Here is a 14,457-nt window from a genome sequence, read left to right as displayed (position 1 = left end):
AAGTAAAAATTAGTAACACAAACTAAGTGGAAAAGTGAATCAAATACAGGATTTGTGATTTCAGAGCATACACTTAGGAATCTATGTTTTGTTGCTTAATGAATATTAAAACATAAATTACAAGTACATTGTGGTTTCAGAATAACACTGTATTTGACTTGATGGCGTAGTAGTCTGTTCACATAACAGCATATAGTGTAGTGCTTGACATGTAGCTGGTGAATGAATGAATGATTGAAAAATGAATGAATGATAGGAAGTCCATTTTATATCAAAGTCATCCTAGTAACTAATGACTGACCATAAAATGTCAAATTCCCCATTACAGTGCAATGATTACAAACCATTTTACCACCATAGATCCCGAGATTTGAAAAAGCTTGTCTACTAAACATGATATATGTATTTGATAGCAATTTCTTTTTCTTATTTTGAATAAAAATGACATGGAATAATAGTACTGACAGAGTGATCACACAACAGCTTCATATTTCTCCTATTAAGGTAACAATACAGTGTGGTTAAGGACATGGATTTGTAGCAAAGAGTCATGGGCTCTTAACCTGATTCCCTTGGTCAGAACCCCAGTTCATTAGCTGTGTGGCTTTATATATAAGTTCTTACAAACTGCTCTGTATCTCAATTTCCTCATCCTAACAGGAGGATAATAATTGTGCCAAACTCATAATTTTTTAAATGAATCCATGAAAAGCACCTAGAACAGTGCCTAGGACATAGTAAGCACTCAAAAAATGTTGGTAATTCCACGCTATGAGTGCTAACATGGATTATTCCCAAAGCTCACTGGAGCACCATGAAGTCAGGATTGTGTCCAATTTACAGATGAGAAAACTGAGACCTACTGAGATTAAAAGTTGCTTCATGTAACAGATTGGCTCAAATCTAGAGCTAAATCTTGCTCCCTTTCTCTTTCTCTCCCTCTCTTCCTCCTTTCTCCCTTCTCTTCTCCTTTCTCTCTAACAGAAATCTTGATCTGCAAGAGATAACCGGTGTTGCGACATTACATTAATACAATCCCAGGCAGAATCAAAGATGCTTGACATTTCAATTAGCTTGTGCAAGTTTATTGAAAGTGAACTTATGATTTCTGTTTAACTCTTAGAAATACTGAAAATGGCTTAAGGAGCTCCATTTCTTTCAGAATAGGAGCAGTGATATAGGGAGCCTCCAGTTGGCTATTTCATAATTCTTAACACTTTAATTAGTGGTTAAGTCATTTAAATGTTACCATAAATAGGATTTAAAGAGGGGAGGGAAAGTATTGTCTATTTTTTAATGGCAGATTCTTGACTTTATGATTTTTCACGTATTAAGAAAACATATTTTCAGAAGTTAATACAAATGACTTGCAATACAATGAACAGAAATTTTTGCCAATAATGACTCATTTCATAAAAACACAGAACATTTATTCTTTCTGTTCCTGTTTCAGAAGAAATAGCCTAAGCAACGTGGCCACTGCTAGTCCTAACATTAACACTGAAGTTTACAATCCATGTTTTGCCTTTTCTGACTGCGGCTGTTCCTATCTGGCTGGAGGGGCTCCAGGGCCACACACAGACGGCGTTCATGGATGACAGTATCTTTTATGGAGTGGGGCAAAGGCGGCCACACTCTCAAAAGGAGAGGGGTGGGAGAGAGGGAGCAAAGCCACAGAACACCCCCATGACCCCAGCCACCCACGGAACTGGGACAGGGAGAGTCACTGCTTGGCTGATGAAAGCAGAGATGGAATAATGGATGACACTATGAAATTAAAATAGGGTGACTTGAATAAGAGAAATACGATTTTTTTTTTTTTAAAGTGGAACTTACTTATTCATGTCTCTAACTTTCCTGAGTGGGAGTTTATCAACCCTGTCCTTACAACTCACCACCTGTTCCAGGATTTAAGAAAACACCCTTTGCCTTGAGGCCCTTCCCAGTCTATCCAAGTCCACTGTCGAAATTTCTTACCCACCGCCCTCCTGCCAGGAGACATTGCGATGCCCATTTCCCTAGGACCCTTCCTTCTGGACTGTTCTCTCTCCTACTGCTATCTCTTGACCCCTCCCCATCCTCCTCCCCGTTCCCTCCCCCTCCTTCTCCCTCCCCCTCCTTTATTGAAAGTTACACATGCTAATTGCCTTCCTCTCTCCTCCTCTTCCTCTCCTCCTCCCCTCTCCCTCCTCCCCTTCCTCTCCTCTCCTTCTCCCCTCCCCCTCTGCCTCCTTCTCCCCTACCTCATTTCTCCCTTCCCTTACCTCTTCTCCCCACATTTACTTTCTCTCCCACTCCTTTCTCCTCGTCTCTCTCCTTCCCTTCCTCTCCTTCTGCCCTCCTCATTCTCCCCTCCCACTCTGCCTCCTTCTCCCCTCCCCACTCCTCTCCCCTTTCCATCTCCTACCCCCTCCCCTTCCTCTCTGCCTCCTTCTCCTCCCCACTCACTCTCCTTCTCCCTCCCCCTCCTCTTCCCCTCCTTCTCCTCCATCTCCTCCCTCTTCTTCCCCTTCTTCTTCCTCCCCCGCCTCCCTTACCTCTCCTTCTCGCCCTCCCTCTCCTTCTCCCCCTCCCTCTCCTTCTCCCCCTCCCTCTCCTTCTCCCCCTCCTTCTCCTTCTCCCCCTCCCTCCCTCTTCTCCTTTCCTCCTCCCACTCCTTCTCTCCTCCCTTCTTTCTCCCCTCCCCATCTCCGCTCTTTTTGGTGTGTGGGTGACTTTCTCCTCAGTTTGTCCAAACACTTTCAGTTTTCACTTTCAGGAAGTGTTGAGGTCCACACCCAACTCGGGCTCTCCACCCCTGATGGGAAGCACGTGGCTGTCCCCTTTGGGTGTATTTCAAGCATCCCTGGCATAGGTGCAGCGGCCTTGCCCCGGGCTCACCAGTGGCCTTTGGGGTCCCAGTTGGCAGGCAGCCCTGTTCCCTGAGGGTCCCTGCCAGAACCGCTGGTTCCTGGAGCTACCCCGTGAGTACTTTTCTGTCTTGGAATAGGATGTTCAAGTGCTATTGAACATCCTAAGTAAGGATTACTTAGGTAAGGACGGAGCCATAGATTAATCTGGTAAGGACGGAGCCATAGATTACTTAGGTGAGGACGGAGCCATAGATTAATCTGTCCGCTCACTGCCCCGAGGAACCCAGGATCTGGCTGGTCCTCAGCATGCTTGAGTGAATGAGTGATGAACTGACAGGCAGGGGGAGGAAGGGGCTGAAGCACGCTTCACTCGCCTGCAGTTTTGTGAGGGCGGGTTCCGCAGGCCGGAAGGGAATTCTTCACCCCGGAAGTGAATGCTGGTGGCATGCATTAAATAGCCTGATTTGGCTGTCCCTTTCCCCACTGGTTTTGCTGCAGTCATTCTTTGGCGATAAAAATGTTAGAATGTGTTTTCTAAAATGTGTGTTTTTTACAGAGCCTTAAGGTCTTTGGAGTAAATGAACCACATGAAACTACTAAATAAATCAAACTGACAACACAGCTTTATGAAGTATTTTTATGGTTATCTAGTTCATTTTGTCCAAGTTATATATGAGTTCGGAGGTAGATCTGTAAACTCCTCCCCACCCCCATTTTTTTCAAAACAAGAATTTTTTCCTTATAGAAGTAGTACATGTTCAGGGTAAAATCAAACAAAGAAACAAGAATAAATCAAATGAGTCAGAGGAAGAGAGATGAAAAGTAAAATCCTTCCAGCCTCATTCCCTAGAGCAGTGGTTCTCAACTGGGGAGGATTTTGCCTCCTAGGGGACGTTTGGCAATGTCTGGAGACATCTGGTCATCTGCGGGGAACTGCCTCTACTGCGTCTAGTGAACAGCCAGGGTTGCTGCAAAAGAGCCCAGCATACGCAGGACAATCCCCCACAGCAAAGCATTATCTGGGCCAGAGTGATCTTAGTGCCTCTACTGCGGACCCCTGGCCCAAAGTGACTACGATGGTTTGCATATTCTTCCAGAAATTTTAAAATATGTATGTGTAGCTTTTCCACATTTTTTTTTTTCACAGAAGTGAAAAAAAATTTTTTATCTTTTATCTTTTTATCTTCTCTAATTGGAAATTGGCTTTTTTCACTTAATGTTTCAATGTCTTGATTATTTTTGGTTATTTTTTACATACTGATACATCCAATTTACTTAATTATTATTATTATTATTTTAGAGACAGGGTCTCACTTTGTGACTCAGGATGGAGTGCTCCTAGCTCACTGCAGCCTTGAACTCCTGGTCTGAAGTGATCCATCCCCTTGTCTCAGCTTCCCAAAGTGTTGGGATTACAGGTGTGAGCCACTGTGCCTGGCCATAACCTAATGGTTTTTAACCGTTGATTAGTTTTCAGTTGGCTCATATATCATAACATACGTAGCTCTCAAAGATAGCGAATTTTGTTGTCTCTAACTTCTCACTGTGATAACCAAGCCTGCTGGGAAGGGGTTTTACTGAAAGATAAACTGCACAAAGGGTTCGATTCTTCCTTGGCACTTTTGTTTTTGTTTTTGTTGCTTTACTTTTGCTCAAAATCTGACTTAGAGGCTAAATTCACAACGGCAGGTTGATTCTGTTTCTTTCTTACAAATCCCAGTTCTCTCTTGATTGTATCACTCAGGAGCCTGGGAAGAGGAGGGAGGAGTGCCGGTTTTCTGTGCCGTGCCACCGTGGAGTGTATCCAGCAGACATTTCTAATGCCGAGCTCACCAGCCAGGAAGTCACGTCAGCTGTGGAAATGTTCAGCTTAGGGGCTCACCATATCTGAATCACATCCAAAACTTTTTAAGAACCTGGATTAAGTAAAATATGCTAGGGATTCAGGCTCTCCCTTAGCTTAATAAAGAATGGACCACTTCAAAGCCAACCCTTCATTGTCTAACTCTTTTTTCTTTTTTTCCCTCTGTGTGAGTTCAGTCCATTGACATCTTTTGCTGTTTTTCTATGTCGACTTTCATTTTGGTTTGGAAAAGTGAGGCTCATGCATTTTATACGGCAGTTATCAGAAGCACATCTGATTCAAAACCACACAGTGTTGCTATTGATTGTACAGCGATGTTGGCATGGATCATTTAAGGTAAATGTTATTCTCATGACCCCAAAGAGAAGGCTGTCACAGAGAAATATTATGTAATAATTTCCACCTTGCAAGAATGCAATGACCCCAAGAATAACACATTTTAATTCTTAAACTATGTGGAATTATCTATTTTAGCTCGCTTCAAGCAGCATGGGAATTTAGTTTTATTTCAAATTAGTCTCTGCTACTTGTGTGAAAACCAGTCAAAGTTTATAGCCTGGGAAACTGCTTTAAAGTAAAAACGAATGCTTTAAGTCTCAACATTCCTTTGTTAAAATGTAAAAATGAAAGGGGAAAACTGCTTTCTATTACTCCTTCTTTTAAATATTTGGAACTCTCTCATTATGCCCTGACCTGTTACAGCAGGCAGCACCCTCCACATAAACAGCTTCCTTCTTTTTCCACAGATATAAAAATGAGTCATGCTGGTCACCACTCTTGTCAGGCCTCCCATGTAGACAGGGTTATTTTTAAGGGCACCCCGTGGAACCTGTGGAGTCTCATGGATGGTGGTGATGAGCAGGCCAGGAGTGGTCACCTCCCTGATGTCCCTTCCATTTGTCCCACACAAGCTGTGGCATGGGAGACAAAAGGCCACACTGAAGTCCACAGGGCTCTAAGGCAGCCCCTGCCTCCTCCGCCTGTGATTTGCTAGTGACTGTGAGTCATTCACTCATTTCTTCCATCTGATAAAGCTAGTGGACATGAAGGGGAAGTGGCAAAGTTTTCTTACCATCTTAGGAGCCAGAAGCCAAGTCTACTTGCGACTGTTTCTCAGTTAACTTCTTTGTCAGGGAGCCCTTTGTCAGGGCTCAGTGTTTGGAAGAGAAAGTGCCCGATTGTGTCGACACCACCGCAAAGGGGGCAGAAGGGAGTTAACACAAGGAAGACCTGTTAGAAAAGAGCAGGAATGTGTTAGATGTTTTTCTCACCTGTCATGCTCTATTTCCTTACCTTTGAACAATTTCATGTGTTACACCTCATGGCAGACCTTAAAAGGCGGGTTGTTCAGTGATGTCTAAGAAAGAACTATGTTTTTAAAATTCCTTTCCCTGGGGATTAAAAGTTTAGGAAGATTCTCAACTCAAGACACACCAAAAGCTCATTCAACTACCTCCCCACTCCCCTACCTCCACACCGTGTCTTTTGTAATTTTTCTTTTTTCTTTTAGAGACAGGATGTCACTCTGCTGCCTAGGCTGGAGTACCGTGGTGAGATCATAGCTCACTGTAAGCTCGACCTCCTGGATTCAAGTGAATTGACTGCCTTGGCCTCCCAAGTAGCTGGGACCACAGGCACGCACCACCATGCTCGGCTAGTTTTTAAAATGTTTCTGGAGACGGGGTCTTGCTCTGTTGCTCAGGCTCGTCTCAAACTCCTGGCCTTAAATGATCCTCCTGCTTCGGGGTCCCAAAGTGCTGGGATTACAGATGTGAGCCACTACACCTGGCCTGAATATCATCTTTTTTAGGTGACTTCCTCCACATAGTTATTTGTGAATTATAATATTGTGTGGCAATATTATCCAAAAAGTATTTGTTTTTATTGTATTTCACAATCCCTAGGACATATTAAATAGCTCAAGTGATGGGATGCTTCTTCAAGTTCTATCCCACAGTCTAAAATGCTGACTTGTACATGAGTTAGCCTCTTAAGTCCTGGAGAGTGATAAGGACCAATGGCAAATGCTGTAACTTCCTGTCCCACTTTTGGATATCACAGTGTCATCTTAAAAAAAAAAAAAAAAAAAAAAAAAAAAAAAGGAGGACAATCTCTTCATTCTCTACTTGAGTGCTAAGGGAACTGAGTTCTTAACAAAACAAACAGAAACTCATTTCTTTGTGCAATTCAGGCCTTTTAAGTTTACCTGCCTAGAGGGTTGCGTAAAAATAGTGCTGGGCTGAATCTTCCAGTGAAGTTTTTTTTCCTAACGGAACAATTTCTGAAAATTGGGACTGAAATTATAGTTTGCACATTGTAATGCATTGAAATTCCCTTCTACTTTACTCTAAATAGCATTGTACTGTATCCAGTTGCAGGGATGGCATAAAATTACCACAGAAAATTTCAGAGTCTCATTCTTAAACCCAAATGTTGCTCATTACACATGGAAACTCTGTGAATGGGGAAGGGTCAGAAGCAAAGGTGACATTAGACGAGTGAATGCTCTGTGGGCTGTGACTTTTACTAATGGAAAGGAACAAATTTTCCATTTTGTATATGTGTATACACTGGAAATACGTATACCTATGCTATTACACGCATGTAAATAAATCTGCTTATTGTATAAGTTTACCTGCATATGTTTTAATTTTGCTGCTAAAAGCTGTGTCATAAGGATATATTCCTACAACCCTTTTAAAATTAAAAGCTATTGAACCAAAGGGAACTTAAAAAGAAATTACTTTTTTTTTTTTTTTTTGCCAGAAGCAGATCAAAATTTCCATTGTCAGGAACCAGTTATGATTTATAAACATAATTACCAGCGTTGTCCTGGAAAGAGAACCTAGGGGAATTCAAATTTATCTTATTTTTTTAAATGGCCCCCAATTTATTATCCACTCCCGGAAACTATTAGCAACTTGTTTTTCCTTAATGTGCAAATGTCCCCATGCCCCAGATTTCTCCATAACAATTTCTCCCTGATGCTGATTCTAAGACTTCACATATTTTCTTGCCTATTTGCCGAGAGGGGCTGGTGTGAGTATATGCTGTCTCTCTGAATGCCACAGGTTTCTCATACTTGGCTCACATTTTGTGTGCTTTCATAACAATCTACCTGTTGGTATTCCTCACCTCTAGATGTACTGATATGGTTATATACACATTTCAAAGTTAACATCACCAATTGTTAACGGGCCAGCCCGCCCTCAGGGGCTTCCTGGTCAGATGCCCATCCTTCTGCAGCATTTCTGCCAGAAGAGTGCATATTCTGAATCTAATTAGGAAGGAACTTCAGACAGACCCAATCTGAGGGCCATGCTACAAAATAACTGGCCTTTACTCTCAAAAAATAACAGGGTGAAGCACCAAGAAAGGCCATGTAACCATTCCAGATGAAAGAAGACGGAAGAGGCATGATCTGGCTCACGTGCAATGTGTAATCCTGGCTCAGATCCTGGACTTGGAGAAAAAAGCTATAAAGGATATTATTGGGACAACTGGCAAAATTCAAATATGGATCATAGATAAGATCAATGTCAATGTTAATAAGATAGTGTCAATGTTAAATTTTCTAATATTAATAATTGTACTGTGGTTACATAAGAGAATGTCTTTGTTCTTAGAAAATACTCCCTGAATTAATTTAAGGGTAAGGGGCATGATGCTTGTAACTTCATCTCATATGATTCAGAATATCATCTATCTGTCTATCTATCTATCTATCTATCTATCTATCTTCATCTATCTATCAAATGAGAGAGAGAGGGGAGCGGGAGAGAGATATTGATTCATGAAGATGGGGCAAATAGTGGCAAATAGTAAGCCTGTGTAAAGTGTACAGTAGACTTCATAATATTTTTGCAGCTTTTGGTAAGTTTGAAATTATATCAAAATGAAAACTTACTAAAATAAATAATAGATATATACTTAATTATATTATTTAACTTTCTTGGGGCATAATTTATGGCTTAATGTTGTAGGGAATAATAATCTTTATGTATGTTTTTTCTAACTCTATTCTTGGAGTCCAAATCTCATACCAGAAGAGCATCAGCTTTTCCAAAACGTCCTGCTATAATTAATGAGGAATCTGGTGCAGGGTTAATTTTGAATGAAAAATATGTGGGTTGAATGATAGCACCAGCTGACGGAGGCACTAATGTTGTGATTCCATGCAGGCAGAACACATCCAGCTGTGGAGGCCTGGGGGAGAAAAATTTGAAAAGAAAAAGTTTTATAAAATTTGTGCAGCCTGGAAAACAAGGGATACTAATCACTGTTAAATAATTTTGGAGGCAAAATTAATTCTTAGTAAAATCATTGAAATCAAAATGGGAATACAAATATAAGAAATGTTGAAATGTATTTAATTCTTTTAGCTGCAGTCTTTTGTGCTATTCTTTAGCCTTTCTGACTTTAACTTTCAACAATGTAATTCTCATTGTATTTCACTTATGGTCCAAAGATCTAAGTCTGAACTTGTTGACCCATTAGGGTGTGATGACGAGGAATATATCTGTATGTGTGAAAGTGAGATTTAAAAGACATTAGGCCAGGTGCAGTGGCTCACATCTTTAATCCCAGCACTTTGGGAGGTTGAGGTGGGTGTATCATCTGAGGTAAAGAGTTTGAGACCAGCCTGGCCAATATGGTGAAACTCCATCTCTTCTAAAAATACAAAAAATTAGCCAGGCACAGTGGCGGGCACCTGTAATCCCAGCTACTTGGGAGGCTGAGACAGGAGAATTGCTTGAACTCAGGAGGTGGAGGTTGCAGTGAGCCGAGATTGCACCATTGCACTTCAGCTGGAACAAAAATATGTAAATAACAATAAAAATCAAGACATTATGTGTGCGTGTGTGTATGCATGTTTGATTTTTTTTTTTTAATTTAGGAAGTATGTTGAACTATATACAAGGCATTGCACTAGATCCTAATGGAGTCTAAGGATACAAATACTAATAATATAAGATCTATATTTTGTAGGAATGTAAAGTTTGAAGTTACAAGTGGAGGGAACAGGCAGTTAAATAGATTATGAGAAGATTAAGATTCTGTGTAGGGCAGTAATGCTGTAAGAAGCATGCAATACAAGGGGCACTTGGAAACGAGCGGTTATTAGGGAAAACTTTAAGGAGAGTTTTAGGCATAAAGAATAGCAAAGAGAAGACAAAGAAGTGAGAGAGAAGAGGTCAAGCATCTTCTTAATTTCTACTTTCCTGACTTGTCCAAGGAGGTATAATCAAAGGGTTTTGGATTACTATATCTGTAATTTGAGTTCTAAGCCCTTAGCATTAAAATTTCTGACATTCACTCTGATTATGTCCTTTCTGAGGTCTTGGCAGACTTATCCCAGAATTTTTCTCGGTCTGCTATGTAGTATAGGTATGACCTCTGAAGCCACTTAACTTAAACTTTTCTACCTCATGACATTCATACCTGCTGCCCTGCTGGGGTTCCTGGGAGGTTCTCTGAGACCAGTTCAGCCACTGAATTGAGGAACCATCTCTTCTTTATCATGAATAACTTTTAATGAATCTGGTCATCATCCTGGTGTTCTCCAAAGGAGCCAAGCACTAAGATGCTGCAATATACTTTGCCCATGGAGGTCACCATTTAGAAGGTGCTCTGTCATTATCTCTTTAACATTGCCTCTTCAAGTACTCTCCTTTTTGGAACTCTGGTCGAAAATATGGTAGACTTTTCTGCTTTATTCTTAAGGTCTCTTAAACTCTTTGTGATATTTTTCTTTTTTATATCATTAGCTGAATTCAGGATACTTTCTTTGGATCTATCTTCTAGTTTACCAATTGTCTCTTCAACTATATTTATTTTATTTAATCTGTTCATTGAGTTTTTTAATTTCTAAAACTTCTATTTTTTTTTTTTAAATATGCTTTTTAAAAAAATACTCTCATGTTCCTGGCTCAATTTTCAAGTTTCTTTTTAATTTATTTATGGTTAGAAACATAATTATGTTATATTCTGTATCAAAAAATTCTAGTATCTGAAGTTTTTGTGGTTGTTTTCTGCTTTCTGTTGCTTTGGTTGACTCTATTGTATGTTTTCATGTGTCCTTGATGTTTTGTGACCTTTTTTAGTGGGGGGTGATATTCTTTTTAACTTAGGAAATTCATTAGCATCTAGATTGAAGTCATGTTCCTCTGAAGAAGTTTGCATTTGCTTCTTTCAGTCATCTTACACACACAAACTCTTCAGCTAGGTTGTTTAAAATAAAATTCTCTGCTTTAAGATTTCTGAATTACATAAGTAGCTGAATTTGAACTTCAAAGGTGTCAGCTCTCAAGATCTCTTCTGCATTTCTCTGAGGTTGAGAGAGGCAATTTTTTGTGCTGTCTACTTCTGTGAAGTGGGCATATTTTTCATTTGTCCCAAGGCTGAGAGTATGTAGATCTTTGATGTCCCAGCAGCATGAAGAGTATCCTCCTATTTACTTTCCCACCTTGGCACATATTTATCTCCTGTCCTTCACACCTGCTGCAGTTGTCATGGTGGAAACTCAATGTCTTCAGGGCTCAGCACAAGTCCTAAAAGGAAAGCCGGCATTGGCACATGCTTGATTTTGAGTTTCTGCTTTCACTTTACTTTTGATCTCTGTGGATATTATTATTATTTGCCAGCTCAGCAATGCAATTTTTTTCTTAATTCAAAATTTTAGTCATTTTTGTTGGTAGATTCTTCCAGAATATCTGGTCTATAATAGTGCCAGAAACAAAAGTTGACTCTAAGCTTTCCAGCAGCCAGTGAGAAGAAGGATATCTAATCAATTGCATGGTCACAAGGGCCAGGAGAAAAATGACTCTCAGTTGCTTTGGAGGGATGCAACAAGCTTTGGCACTGAGGTCAGACTGGGATATTTCTCAGCAGCCATTCCAGCATGTACCGTAGTCTCTGCTGTTGCCTGGATGGCACAATAGAGCCAAGCAGCTGCTTCACCAGGCTTCATAACCAACACCCTTTGAGATTGTCAAAGCTGGGTGTTATTTGAGAATGAAGAGGATACTGGAAGACAAATTACTCTTTTCACTTTGTGTTACACATGTAAGATAGGTCACAAAGCCAGGTAGCTTTTCCAAGAGGCTTCCAAATTCTCATGCCTTCAGCTTTCTTAGGCATGCCCAGACAGATTGGAATCTTTTATAACCCAGGCACAGAAGGTAATTCTTCACTTAGGCAGCACAGAGTTGGCCTTTAAATGACATAGGTGGAATAAGTCTACTATAATGTAGTAAAACTGAGTCAGCATCTTTCACACCCTTTTTATGGCATAGTCCAACCACCGTAAAAACATGTCTGTAGATAAAATCTAGATAGTTGAAATCAAAGATCAAAATGTTTTGCAGTTAGAGGATACCTTCTGTAATGATTAACCATTATATATTTAATATCCTGTTCTAGTTATATTTTAGTTTCATTTGCTAGTAAATGAGCTTGTAGAGCGAAAGAATACTTACTTGGTTACTGGGAAGTACTAAAATTAAAGAGATTAACACCTATTAAATACATCAAAAAATCTTAAGAGTTTTCAATGAAACTTGTCTAGAAGACATGTTTTCTAGAATATTGAACAGATTACATGGTACATGGGATCCTAGATTTCTCTTTCAACTTAAATCAAAATGTGTGGAAATATTAATAAAAAACCTATTTATAAGGCAGTGCTATGTGAATCATATTCTGAGAACAGCACTAAAAACATGGTTATTGAAAGTTTTAAACCTGGTAGAGTTGAAAGGAAGAAAAAATTTTCTATTATGAAATAAGGAAAGTTTAGTGAATTGGTCAGACCAATTACCAAGAAAGGATTTCTGGGAGGCTGGGGGAATAAACTTCAGTCAAAAGAGAAATGAGTGACTCGAAATTTCAGCTGGATTTTAGTAAAGAAACAAAGGGTTGAAAGCAATTGTGTGAGTTCTCTTTTCTTGTATAGTGAAAAAAGAACTGACAGTCTTAGAAGGCATTTTCTGTCATTTCTCAGAAATAATAAAAAGTACTATGAGGACTTCATGAAGTGAATTTGAAAGACTGAAATCGACCATCCCTTATTGGTCGGGACGCCTGCTGAAGAAATGCCTTTCATAACAAATTGGTGATTCTGGTCACATTGTGAATTTAGCAAAAACTCTTGCCTAATTCTGAAACTTCTGGGTTCAGTAAACTAACTAAATTAATACTCTCTGTGTTAATTTTTAACCTGCCTATTATTTTCTCTTTCATATAGCATATGTGATAATAGCAACTGTAAATGTATAGTTGCATCTTTGTTTTTAATGGTTTCCATAGTTGTTTTCTGGTTTGTAACCATGTTCCCCGCTCCTAGACAAGTTTTCTCCAATGACATCGAGGCTGCATGGCAGAAAGAATATATAGATTCCAATGTGTGCTTTGTAAGCAGGAAATGACTGTTTTTAGGTTCAGTATTTTTTTTCCCCTCACAAATAAGAAACCCTGTTTTGTCAGCTAGAAGAGCTCTGTTCCTAAGCACTAGAATCTAGTGTGAATATTCAAACAAGTGAATACATCTAAATCTATAATTTTGTTAAAATTTTGAGAAAGAGTTTGAAGCTCTTTTCATTTCCTTTCTCATCTGAGTCAGTTGGAATTGAATTGGTCCCAATAATATTCTCAGACTGGTTCCTCTCTGACCTTTTTTATGTGAATGTGGAAAACACATAAATAAATATTGGTCTATCCAAAGAAACTTTAGACAATGAAAGGAGTATAATTACTCACTTTGAAGGGTAGGAATGACATTGAGTTTGGAACCTAAGTGTTGACATTTTTTAAAGGGACAGTAGAGGTGACTATTGATACTAAAAAGCCCTGGTCTGTTAGTTTCACTATTAAAAGGCAAGACAATTTTTTAAATTGATGAAGTAAAGTAATGTGAAATCCATCAGTTTGAATTTTCATGCAAGTTTTGAAATTTCATTGGGTGGTAGTTTATTTTCCACATTATAAAATGTAATTTAAGTCACTTTTCCCACAAAGCTTTGGGTGTAAGGCATCAAGATTTGCCTAATTTATTTTCTATTTCAGCATTATATTCTCCAAAGTCATGACTTCACATTATGCACATGATTTTAAATTTCTCAGAAAATGTCAAAAGGCACCCATCACATAGACAACACAATATTCAAATGACCACTCATGCATTGGTTCAGGTGTAAATGATCTTTCAGTGCTGACTGATTGGTTTAAAGGTTTTAATAAATGAAAACTTACAAAGAACCCATAAGATCCATCCCTTTTATTGGGTTGATCCTTCCCACATTGTGGAAATCTTTTCTTTAGGGCATGTAGTTTCATCAGGAGTCTAGAAGGCAGTCTGCAGTGATTGGGGGAAGCTATAATTTTTGTCTGTTCAGCATCATTTCCCATCCTTTTCCTTCTACTCCTGCCCCATTCCTAGTGGTCCAGATGGTGATGTCAATCACAATGACCTGTCCTCACTTCATCGGTGAGTATGTGGCCAAGCCTAGCTACTGGAGTGCCAAATATTGATTCAGGAATATGCATATGACCCCTGAAAGATAAATTATCGTCTTCCCTGAGAGATTGTCATAGGGCTTCCAATGGGTGGGGAAGTCTAATTCCACTTGGTTGCTAGGCAGGGCAAATGTGCACCTGGGGCTGATTGAGGTCCTTCTATCTGTCACAGACACACAGAAAGAGCTTGCCTATAGTTTAGCAAGCAGAAATAAGCATAGCTGAAAG

Source organism: Macaca thibetana, chromosome 5 (genome assembly GCF_024542745.1).
Source record: "Macaca thibetana thibetana isolate TM-01 chromosome 5, ASM2454274v1, whole genome shotgun sequence".
Lineage (NCBI taxonomy): Eukaryota > Metazoa > Chordata > Mammalia > Primates > Cercopithecidae > Macaca > Macaca thibetana.
Note: the sequence above shows the minus strand (reverse complement) of the source record.